An 11,591-nucleotide genomic window follows, 5' to 3' on the forward strand; every position below is an offset into this window, starting at 1 on the left:
TATCAGATTTGATTACTGGTGAGGCCCTCTTTCTGGTCTGTAGATTGCTCCTCTCAAGCTACATCTTCCCATTGACTTTCTTCGGTGAGGGCAGACAGAGATCTTCCTTGTCTCTTCCCTGTCTTACCATTACCACCTCATTAAGCCTTAATTTCCTCCTCAGAGGCCCTATGTCCAAATATAATGAATTGGCAGTTAGGGCTTTAATATATTGGGAGCATTCAGTCCATAACAATGAGTAATAACTTCCTTAAATAAAGTGTTCACTAATAAATTGTGAGGAATTCAATAATCCTTATATTTATTCTTAAAAAGGAAAAGTTTTAAACCATTGAAATGATGGAAAGGATGGCAGGTCTGTCTCCATGCGAGGACCCGGTCACTAAAACAAGGAATTAAGGAGAAAGCAAAAGGGCAGCTCATCTCCCTGTTGGGTCCTAGTATGAATAAAGAAAGAAAAAGAAACTTTTCACTCAATGGATAATAATACAAACAGCAACAATTGTTACAAATCTAGAGTTAAGACTAAGCTATTTCATGAACAAAGAGATGAAAATAGAATATTTAAAAAAATACTGTCCATCCAAGAATTTGAGAAACTATAGCCCCTGGGCCAAAAATCTGGCCCTCAACCTATTTTTGCATCACCAACACTGTAATGATTTTAATAAAACAAAAACAATCTATGAAATTCAAATTTCAGGACTCACAAACAAAATTTTATTGGAACACAGACTACATTCATGCACATACCTATTGTCTATAGCTGTCAAGCCTTACAATGGCAGGCAGGCCCTCAAAGGCTGACAGTATTTACTCTTTTACCCCCAACAGGAAACACTGGCTTACCTCTGGTCCCTCCAGTTCAGGCTGATGCTCCTGGTGGCATCACCAACTTAACCACAAGATTGACTTTCAGGTAGCTCTGGTAATCAGGGTTTCCTGAAATGCAGACATCTCATGCTTGACTTATATTTTTGCATTGGCGTGAACTTGTGGCATGGTCTTTACTCGCTACAAGGGCAGAGATGAAGGCAGCCTCTAGTTGGAAAGCCATGAAGACAGATCCAACTCCACTTCTGATGGAAGATAGAACTAGGCTGTCACTCCCGGCTCCCGCTGTTTAGGGCATCCTTATTCTTGATTCTGATCCTGAACTTCTGTCTCCCTACACTGAATTTTCATTCTCACAAAAGATGGGATAAAAAGAGGCATATGATTCAAAATACAAAAAAAAAAATGTATTTGTGTTGTTTGCTTCCAAACAAAACATTCCCACATTTTTCTTCAAAAGACTCTTATGAGGTAAAATTGAGATTGATATTTTCTGATAACCTACATTCAAAGTCTTAAGAAAATAATTCTAAAATGGCACTTTTAAAAAGTTTTTTTTGTTGTTGTTGTTTTAATACTATAACTGATACCTCAAAGTTTTCTCAGTCATGAACTTTCCTTCCTCTTCCAATTTCTTCCATGCAACTATTTAATATGAGTGTTTACTTTATGGAAACACACACCAAGATTATTAAAGCAAAACTATTTAATGAGTTTATGCCTCCACAGGATTATGTAGGATAAGAACAGGGCTCATTGTCTTTATCCCACCTCTAGGCTGGCTTTAGATGCTACTGGACTGGAAAAAATTAATAATCTTATTTTTCTTGATAATTCTCATTAGTTATGCATTATTCAAACACATGTTTAAGTTTGGTTTATTATAGACACTAAATAGAAAACTACATCAGAGTCACATTCTCTTGCTCTTGATCTGTACAAAACCAAAGTAAATGAAAACACATCTTCCATTAGCATAAACTCTATAGTCTAGTTAAACTATTATAGATTTATATTCCATATTACCTTGATTTTCCCAGAGAAATATTAGTCATATTAGTACACAGAGCATTATCTTTTTAGCATTTTGTCTATTGTTTCTAACTTCTTGCATGAGAGTCTAGGATTCATATCCTTCAGTGTAGAAAGGTGATACCCATGTCAATTATTTTACAGTAACTTACCTCTTTGCAATGAAAAGAACAGTTTTAATGTCAATTATTTTAAGTGCTGATTCAAAAATATGCTTCTTGGTGATTAAGTTCATATGAAAGAACAAATCTCAGAAAAAAGAAATAGAACACTATAGAATATTAATGCAGGAGGGAGTCTTGGAGATAACCTAGTCAATGCTGGCAAAATACAGAAGACAAGTGAAGTCCATTTGCTTATAGATTCCGTGTGACGGGTTTTCACACTGTACTATAGAGGTGAGTGATTCCAACAAGACGGAGACCATATGGTCTGCAAAACTGAAAACATTAGCTACCTGTTTACCAAAAAATGTTTGACACCCACTAATTTAGTTCATAAATTCTCATAATCTATGTGTGGACACTGAGTTCAGGAAAGGTTAGGAGGATGAAGAATTAGACCCCACATCTCTTGTCTCAGAAACTAATACCTCAAAGATTAAAAACTTTAAAGTGATACTTATTTCTTTATTAATGCACTAATAGTCTAAGCTTTGGGCTTCTCAGACCAATTACTTGGTGTTCCTGAACATGTATTTCATGCACTTTTATAATAATACCACTGCTCATGTGCTTCCATGTATTTGAAATGCCATGTCCCCTTAAGTTGTGAATCTAGAAAGTTCCTACTTACTCAACTCAAGGCTCAATTCAGATGTCATATTGTCCCAGAAGTTTTACTTGAGTACTCTAAAGAGAAATAATGCCTCTTTATTTTCATAACAATTTATGTGAGCTTTGTAAAAAAAAAAATTAAGTTCAAACTAGCACACTCAGGAAAGAATAGGAAATGTCAGTAAATTGTGCATTTATGGTGGACCTAAATATAAATTTTATGTTTTGTATATTTTATCACAACTTTAATTAGAAATAATTGCATCTCAGTAAACGTCATTGACTGTGATCCTGTCACTATGCAAAGCTGTTTATCACAATTTTCAAAAAGGGAAAAGTGTTTTATCCCATTCTGTAGGCTCTCTCTTCATGTTCTTGATTATTTCCTTTGTTGTGAAGAAGCTTTTTAGTTTGATGCCATCCATTTACTGATTATTGGTTTTACTTCTTGTGCTTTGGGAATCTTGTTAAGGAAGTCAGGCCATGAATCAGTGTATTGGAGTGTTGGGACTACATTTTCTTCTAGTATGTTCAGAGTTTCTGGTCTAATTTCTAGGCCTTTGATTCATGTTGAGTTTTTCGCAAGGTGAGAGAGGGGGGTTAAATTTATATATAAATTTATATATAAAGAACTAAAAAAATTAACACATACACACAAGTTACCCAATCAATTCATGAGCAGAGGACCTGAACAGACATTTCTCAAAGGAATAAATATGAATTGTCAACAAATATTTTGGGGGAAAAATGCTCAACATTTCTAGCAATTAAAGAAATGCAAATTAAAACTACTGAGATTTCATGTCACTTCAGTCAGAATGGCAGTTATCAAGAACACAAGTTACATAAAATCTTGGTGAAGATGTGGGGAAAATGGTACATTCATACATTGTTGGTGGCACTGCAAATTGATGCACCCACTCTGGAAAGCAGTATGAAGATTCCGCAAAAAAAAAAAAAAAAAAAAAACCAAAAAAAAAAAAAAACCAAAACAAAACAAAAAAAAACACTGAGAATGGAACCACCGTTTTACCCCGTTATAACACTCCTTGGTATAAATCCAAAGGATTCAAAATCAGCATAGCACAGTGATGTAACTACATCAATATTTATAGCAGCTCAATTCACAATAGCTAAGTTATGGAGCCAACCTAGGTGCCCTTCAAAAGAGGAAAGGATAAAGAAAATGGAGTATAAATATACACAATGGAATATTACTCAGTCATGAAGAGTAATTACTTTATGACATTTGCCAGTATATGGATGTATCTGGAGACTATCATGCTAAGTATAAAAAACTAGTCCCCAAAAGCAAAAGGTTGAATGTTTTTGCTGATATGTTGAAGCTAGCCCACAGTAAGAGGGGAAAGGGAAAGAATAGATATTCAGGAGATTAGACAAATGGGAATAAAAAGAAAGGAAGGGGGGGAAAGGAAAAGGAAAGACAGTAAAATGAATTTGACGTAATTTTCCTCTGTACACCACAGTGAATCCCGCTATTGTACACATCCACAAGAATGGGGTCCTAATTAGAATAAAATATATTCCATGCTTGCATAATTATATAAAAATGAATTCTACTGCCATGTATGACTAAAAGAACCAAAATAAAAAACCCAGTATATAAAAAGGGGGAAAAAAAGAAAAAGGAGAAAGAAACAATGGGCCTTATTCAGGCACCATTCTGGGAATCTTATATTAACAGTGTGGGGGTCATTCTTAATAGCAAATATCATTAGTTTCTATCCCATTCTGAAATCTTTCTGCAACAGAATCTGAATATGCTGAGTTTGTTCTTACATTACCTGTTGCTCTGCCCTAGTACTCACCACCTTTGAACTGTAAATAAGCATACATTTTTAAATTTATATACGTTATAATTATACACATTAAAGTTCTATTCTAGATCTTCATTTTCCACAATTATTCTAGCTATTTCTATTGATATCTGGTCTTCATTTGTATCTTGTGCTAGATGGATCCCATGCTAAAGCACGTCTGGTGAAGTAAGAATTATTAGTTTCCTTGCTTGAAGGATTATATAGTAATCATAGACTCCTTGATCTGTTTGATACAGGCCAGAGTTTAGACTTAGAAGAAAAAACAAGATTATTTTAATTAGAGGACAAACAGCCTAAAGACAAACTATTTCTGTCTTCACTGATAACTGCACAAGTTTGAATATGTGCAAAAATATGATTTTTTGCATTTTTTGTTAATATCTCTTGCTGACCAAGATGGAATATTAGTCTGCCAATACTGACATTAAAAAAAAAAAAAAAAAAACTTTGTATCATTGAGAATCCCAAGATCTAATGTTTGCTTTGCTTTTCTTCAATATTCTCTTCTGATACTATTAATTTTTTAAAAATGGGGGGAAATAGAAGGGTCTTCTGTGAAGGTTCTCTGAATATTGCTTCATGCCTGCCTTCAGGGCAGGTTTTTATAACTGTGTTCACACTCGAGCAGCTATTTACTTCCTCCTGCAGCTTTAAGATGTGAGCTGAGACTTTGCTCAGACTTATTCATCTTCTCATACCTAATGTAGGACTAGACACATATCAGGACACATTAAAAATCTAATTATATTATGTAAGAAGAAAGAGTCAACTAAATGCTTCTAAAAAAGTGGTCCTACCCAAGTAGTTGGAATGTTCAAACATTTCCAGGTGAGGTCCCAAGCAGCTAACCAACAGGCCAAATTGCCAGTTTAGGGAGTACAAAAGAAAAGTGAATAAGACTAATTAAAAAGATTGAAAAAGATTAACAGATTTATGGAACAAATACTTATGGTCATAATACTTCTCCCAAGTAAAGTAATACAAATATGTTAACTATATCCATTTAAAGTAAATTAATTCATGACATATCACCTTATGACACAGTGTGTGGTAGGGTTGGAATCCCTGCAAACAGCCCCCCACAGGACAATACAGGGAACCATGAAAGTGACACTGAAGCTGTAATGGAGACCCCAGGAAGATAGAGATTCCAGAAATATGGACACCTGCCAAGGGGAGCTGCAGGCAGCATGCAGAGCCAGCCTGAGAGAGTGGCCATGTGGACTATAACCAGCAAAGCCATAGGGGCGGGGCAGCCCAAGCCCTGGGGAGCCCATATCCCCCCCCCCCCCCCCCCCCGCAGTGTGCACCAGATGCCAGATACAGAGCTGTAGAGTTGAATGTTTGCCCTGCTGGGTTTCTGTCTTGCTTCAGTTTGATCTCTTCTTGCTATTTTCCTGATTCCTGCCTTTTGAAATATGAATGTTTGCCTTCTACCTGGGCCACCATTGTGTCTTGGAAGAATATAATTTGTGGTTTTAAGTTTTTATAGGAGATCACAACAGCTAAGAGTTTACCTTTAAAGGAGACTTTGGACTTTTGAGCAATCCTGGAATAGTTAGGAGGCTCAGGGGACTCTTGGAGACGGACTGAATGCATTCTGCATTGTGAGAGAGACATGATCCTTTGGGAGTCAAAGATAGAATGCTGAAGTTTGGATCTGGACTGTCCCCTAAAGACCTATGTATTAAAGGCTTTGTCCCCAGCCTCTGGTAAAAAAAAAATAAAAAATAAAAAATAAAGTAAATTAATTCAACTTTCAGAAAAGCAATTTGAATGTATCTATCAAAAGTCCTAAATGTACATATATGTTTTAGTCCAATGATTCAATTTTTGAAAACATAGCTATAGAAATGTATAAAAAATTATGTAAAAGACATTCAGTTTAGTATTAATTTATAATAAAAAATTGAGAGCCATTGAATATGAAATATGATTCAATGGTTAAATTTTGGCATATTTACTCAATAAATCACTGTAATGAAGTAGGCATAGCTGATAATGGGTTTTAAACAGCCTGGAAACAAGATTAAATAAATAGGTAAGTGATGAAGGAAGGAAAGAGGGAAGGAAGGAAGGACAGATGGAAGGAAGGAAGTAAAGAACTCTACATCCTAAACCAAAACATATAAAATAAGAAAAAAACGTAGAAAGTAGATTAAAAAGAAAGAGAAAATGTTGAAAGTCAAGAAAATACTACCAATGATATCGATATTGTTTTTTTCTTGTGTACTTGTTTATAAATTTGCAATACTTATCTGTATAATGGGAAATTTTTAATATTTTAATTTTAATGTTACTAAACTATTTTCAAATTTATTATCTAGTTATCTTTAAGTGATTAATGGCTGTAGATATTTACTCATTTAATATTTTGCTCAAGATGAATTATTTGAATAGCTGAAAACTTACCAGAACATTCTTGTGGTTGGCTCTTTAGTTTGCCAAGTTTGCTGTTCAAATTCTATTGCCATGTACTAAATTATGTCAGCCAGAAATGTTACACAGTGTCTGTGAGCCTCAGTGTTCTTGTGTATAAACTGGTGATAATATTAAGAACTACCTCGAAGAAGAAGTGTTATCAGGAAATAGAGGAGATAATAGACACACTGAGAGCTGATACTTTAAAATGTTAGTTCTTCCTGAAAGAACCATTTGACATTTGATAGCACTGAGTCAACTACCATACAGATTCTTAGCTTAAATTGAAAAAACTAACAACAACATTGCGTGGGATCGTGCCCTGAATGTGCTTAAAACTGAGGTAACATGCATTCGGAAGAATGAGAAGTTTTATTTCTGGTGTTACAAAAATTATATGCTCATGGGAAAGACTTTAAGTAGTCTTGGAGTGAAATACTTACACCATTTCTAATAGGATCCAAATACGATTAAATGTGTTAGACTGTTCCTAGAATAATGGTACAAGTACATTTTGGAAAAAAAAATATGAGTCTTGTTAATATGCTAATTTCACAGGCATATTTCTACTTGACAACTGTGGGTATTATTTTAATTAGAGTCATACTTACATTCTAATATAAGAATTACTACTAAAAGCAGCCTTAATTTTCATCAAGAATAATTTATTGTATTCTTTTCACTTTATTCTGGAATCTACACCCATTGCAAATTATCGTGTCTCTTTTAATTGGTAGCCTAAAGCAGCCTTCTTGTTTTCTGCTCCTCTGTGCTATTTATATCAATTATCTTTATTTCTTTTCCAATTTTCCCTTCATTTAAATCTCACTGTGATAAAAGTTCACAATACTATTATAATGAAAGAATTTTGCTGATTTTTAAATAAAAATATAATTAATTTTCCTTTATTTCTAAATAGTGGGGGAAAGATATAAACCTTAGTAGGACACAATGGAAAGAATAAGAGCTAAGCAAACCTGAGTCATCACTGTGTTTCAGTCGGAAGTGCTATTTTTATCTAACCACACACGCCTGTGGAATAATTGAGAAATTTGTCTGAATTGTTTTATATTTTGCCATCATTCCTATATGATTCTAACTCAGGCCAATTACCTCACAGGTGGGAGATAAGCCTTTTTAAAAGATAAGCCTTTTAAAAGTATTCTGTCTTTTGAATCAGTAGCATTCCTTCATAATACCATGTGCTTACCATACATAACCTGCTAGACATACAAATCTGAGTTGTTATCATAAATGAATGAGTACAGTTGAATATCTCTATAAATATTTTCTCCTTCTTATTTTCCTGTGAGTACATAATACATATTTTTAACACATAATAAATACATAATTACTGCCGGGAATGGTATCATACATCTCTAATCCCAGCAGCACCGGAGGCTGAAGAAGAAGGATTACAAGCTCAAAGTCAGCCTCAGCAACTTAGTGAGGCCCTAAGAAACTCAGCAAGACCTTGGCTCTAAATAAAATGTTAAAAAAGGTCTAGGGGTGTGGCTCAGTGGTTAAGTGCCCCTGGGTTCAATCACTGATACCAATAAATAAATAAATATGTAATTACTGAAATTAAAGGTGTTCCTTATATTTGTGACTACTTTAATAACTTGGAGAAATATTCAGTGAGATATATATATATATACCTTAGAAACAACTTGCACATATATTGGGCCAATTTTCCAGTAAAAAAAAATAATAATATTCCAGGAAAATTAAGCCTGAGGATTCATTCAGCTGTCAAATATGCCAATTTTCAAATACATCAATTTAGCTAAAACATTTTTGAATGTATTATTTTGAAGGAAAATTTAGCAATTTGGCTGAAGTTTTAATGGAGATGAACATTTTGTATTGATGCTGTATGAATGAATTAAACCTGTAAAATGAGATTTTAAATGTCTCCTTGTTAAGGGAATTGTGAATTTAATGATATTCTCCAGGATAAGAAATTTAACTTAATCATCTAATAGCAGTTTCTCGCACTGGCATTCTGTCTATTCTTTATATCTAACTAAACCAACTAAAATGTCTTCAATTTTTTTTTTACAACTGTTTGTTTGGCACAAAATATTTTCTAAGGTAGCCAATGTCTCTTCCAATATTCAGGTAATTTTCACACTGTAATCACCCTCATTAGAATGCAGCAATGTTCAGAAGTAGAGATTAACCATGAGCAGAATACACATTTTCACCATATATAGAAAAATCAGTAGCACATGCTTAACAGTTAAATTTTCCTGTTAGGGTTAATGTGGTTTTTCATCAATGTGAGATAATAAATATTCCTTTCTTATATACATTTACCTTGCAATATCAGAATTTAGTAGCTACTTACACGTATCCTTTAGTTTCTAGATCTTTTGAAACATTGTAGTTTTTTTTTTTTGAGATCTTCAGATTCCTTTTGAAAATCTAATGAAAACTATAAAATATCTTCCAAATTTTCCTGAAAAACACTTAAAATCTATTTCTTTAATATAAACTGACTCTGACTCTCTTAAAATCTGGTCTTTGATTTATATGTCTCTGCTCCTTGACTCTCCAAAAGCCATCAGCTTGGGTATTTTTAACTACCTCACTACGTGCTCTCATCTAAGTTCCCTTGACCCTTATTCTTCTTTTCTGTTCAACTGGGTTCTGAGCAACAGTTCCCTTAACACTCTTTCTGCATAACCTAATCAGTTTGGTTTTGAAACTTCTCTGTAACAAGCTTGTTTCTGCTTTCTAGGAAACATTGATCCAAGATCCTTGATGTGTTTTTATCAGTGCTCCAATATGATAACGTTTCCTTGCAAATCAGTATTGCAAATGTCTCCATTATACATATATCCAATATCATAGGTGGAAGGAGAAACAGAGTTAAGTAATTTTTCTAGGAAGTTTGCTCATTTTTGCAGTTGAAATAGTTGAATCAGTGATTTATGCAATAAGTTAGATAGCAATTCCTAATAGAAAGTTATGTATAAGCCCCAAATCACAAGATAGTTACTCTCTCACTTTTCCTATTTCTTTGGCCATGCTATAAATGGGACTGCTATATGGGTCATTTTCTTTCATTTTTCCTACCTAACTATATGACAGTCTTTCATGACTGAAGACATGTACAGAAGGTATATATCAAGAAAAATCAAAGAAAGAAAACTAAAAGACCATGATCACCTATAGTTGGAAAGTATTTTCTAAAATAGTTCATGAAGCAGAGTTGTGTTCAGATAAAAACTCAGTTACTTTAAATATTTTAGTTATGCTGGGTTTTTTTTTTTAAGTCTTCTAGCCATGTGTCAACCAGAGATCCAACCCTGTTTTTATTTCCTAATTTCTGAAATGGTCAATGGCAGATCATCATTTGGCTATCAGGACCTACCATGTCATGTGGCAAGTACGACCACCTATTAAACAACACAGCCGAATTTGTAGATTATTTTTATTTGTTACTAAATCCCTGGTTAGAACTTACTGGTTTTTGTCTCTTTTCCATTAAAGTAGAATCCTCAAACAAACAAAAAAATTTACCAAATAAGGATTCTAATTTTATAATTTTGGTTTAATTTAAAAATGTTATACAGATAAATTTATGTATTTGTTATTTAAAAAGAAACATAAAAATGATGTGGACTTTCAATGTTTTAGATAAAATAACTTCTTTTAATCACATAGTTGATTAAGGAAGGAATTCATAACCTAACATTAGAATATACATGGGATGTTTATCATTTTTTATTTAGATTTTATTTAGATTGAATTGCCAGCAATACTCATAATAAGTAAATTTTTACAAAGGTCTAAAGAGGAAAACTGAGTCCAGTGACAAAGCCCGAGATCTGGTTGTGTGTGAGGTGGGTGTGTGTGTCACAATTATGGGATATTAACATCGCTATTAATGATAAGGACAGAAAACAGCAGCAGGTTAATGATATTTTCCAGCCATTTCCAAGTCAGAAGACAGTGACATTGCAGTTAGAGAACAGAAGAGTATTCAAAACGAATTAAAGAGTTTATGATAATTGAGAGGAAAAGAGCTAAATGAGCTTCCACGGAAAATCAGCAGCTTAGGCTTCTGGGGAGAATAAGAGAAGGGAAGGATGTGATCATCAAAACCCAGCTAGGCAGCAGCTGGAGAAATATAAAAGATAGGATGGTCAAATGTGATTCAAGGATTATAACAAACACCAACTGTATAGCAGTGTTCAGTTGTTTTGGCAGGCAAAAAAAAAAAGCCAAAGCTGACTGAGGCAGAATACCAAGCAAGAGATGTATCTCAGCCTCCTATAAGGAGATCAGGTCTTGTTAAGGGAGTCCCTGGATTTGGAATTTAAAAGGTTTGCAAAGACTGGGAAAGAACAGCTGGAAGCCTGACTACTAAATGATTAATTTTTATCAAAACCACAAGTGAAATTGATAAATCAAGGGCTAAGCATCTAGGAGTCTCCAATCTACATCTGTTCAATTGATCAAGACCTGTTGATTGTATTCAGTAAATATCTCCAGATCTACTCTTCTTTCGACACATCCTAATCCAAACCACCATCATTTCTGGCATAGTTAAAGCAGGAGTCACCTAAATGGTATTCTCTCACCCACTTTTTCCTTCCTCCAAATCATTCTCTAAATGTTCACCAGAGAGGAATATTTTAACATGCAAACAGGTACAACCAGAACACATTGCCTTTGT

The sequence above is a fragment of the Marmota marmota genome, unplaced genomic scaffold, assembly GCF_001458135.2.
Source record: "Marmota marmota marmota unplaced genomic scaffold, marMar, whole genome shotgun sequence".
In the NCBI taxonomy this organism is placed as follows: domain Eukaryota; kingdom Metazoa; phylum Chordata; class Mammalia; order Rodentia; family Sciuridae; genus Marmota; species Marmota marmota.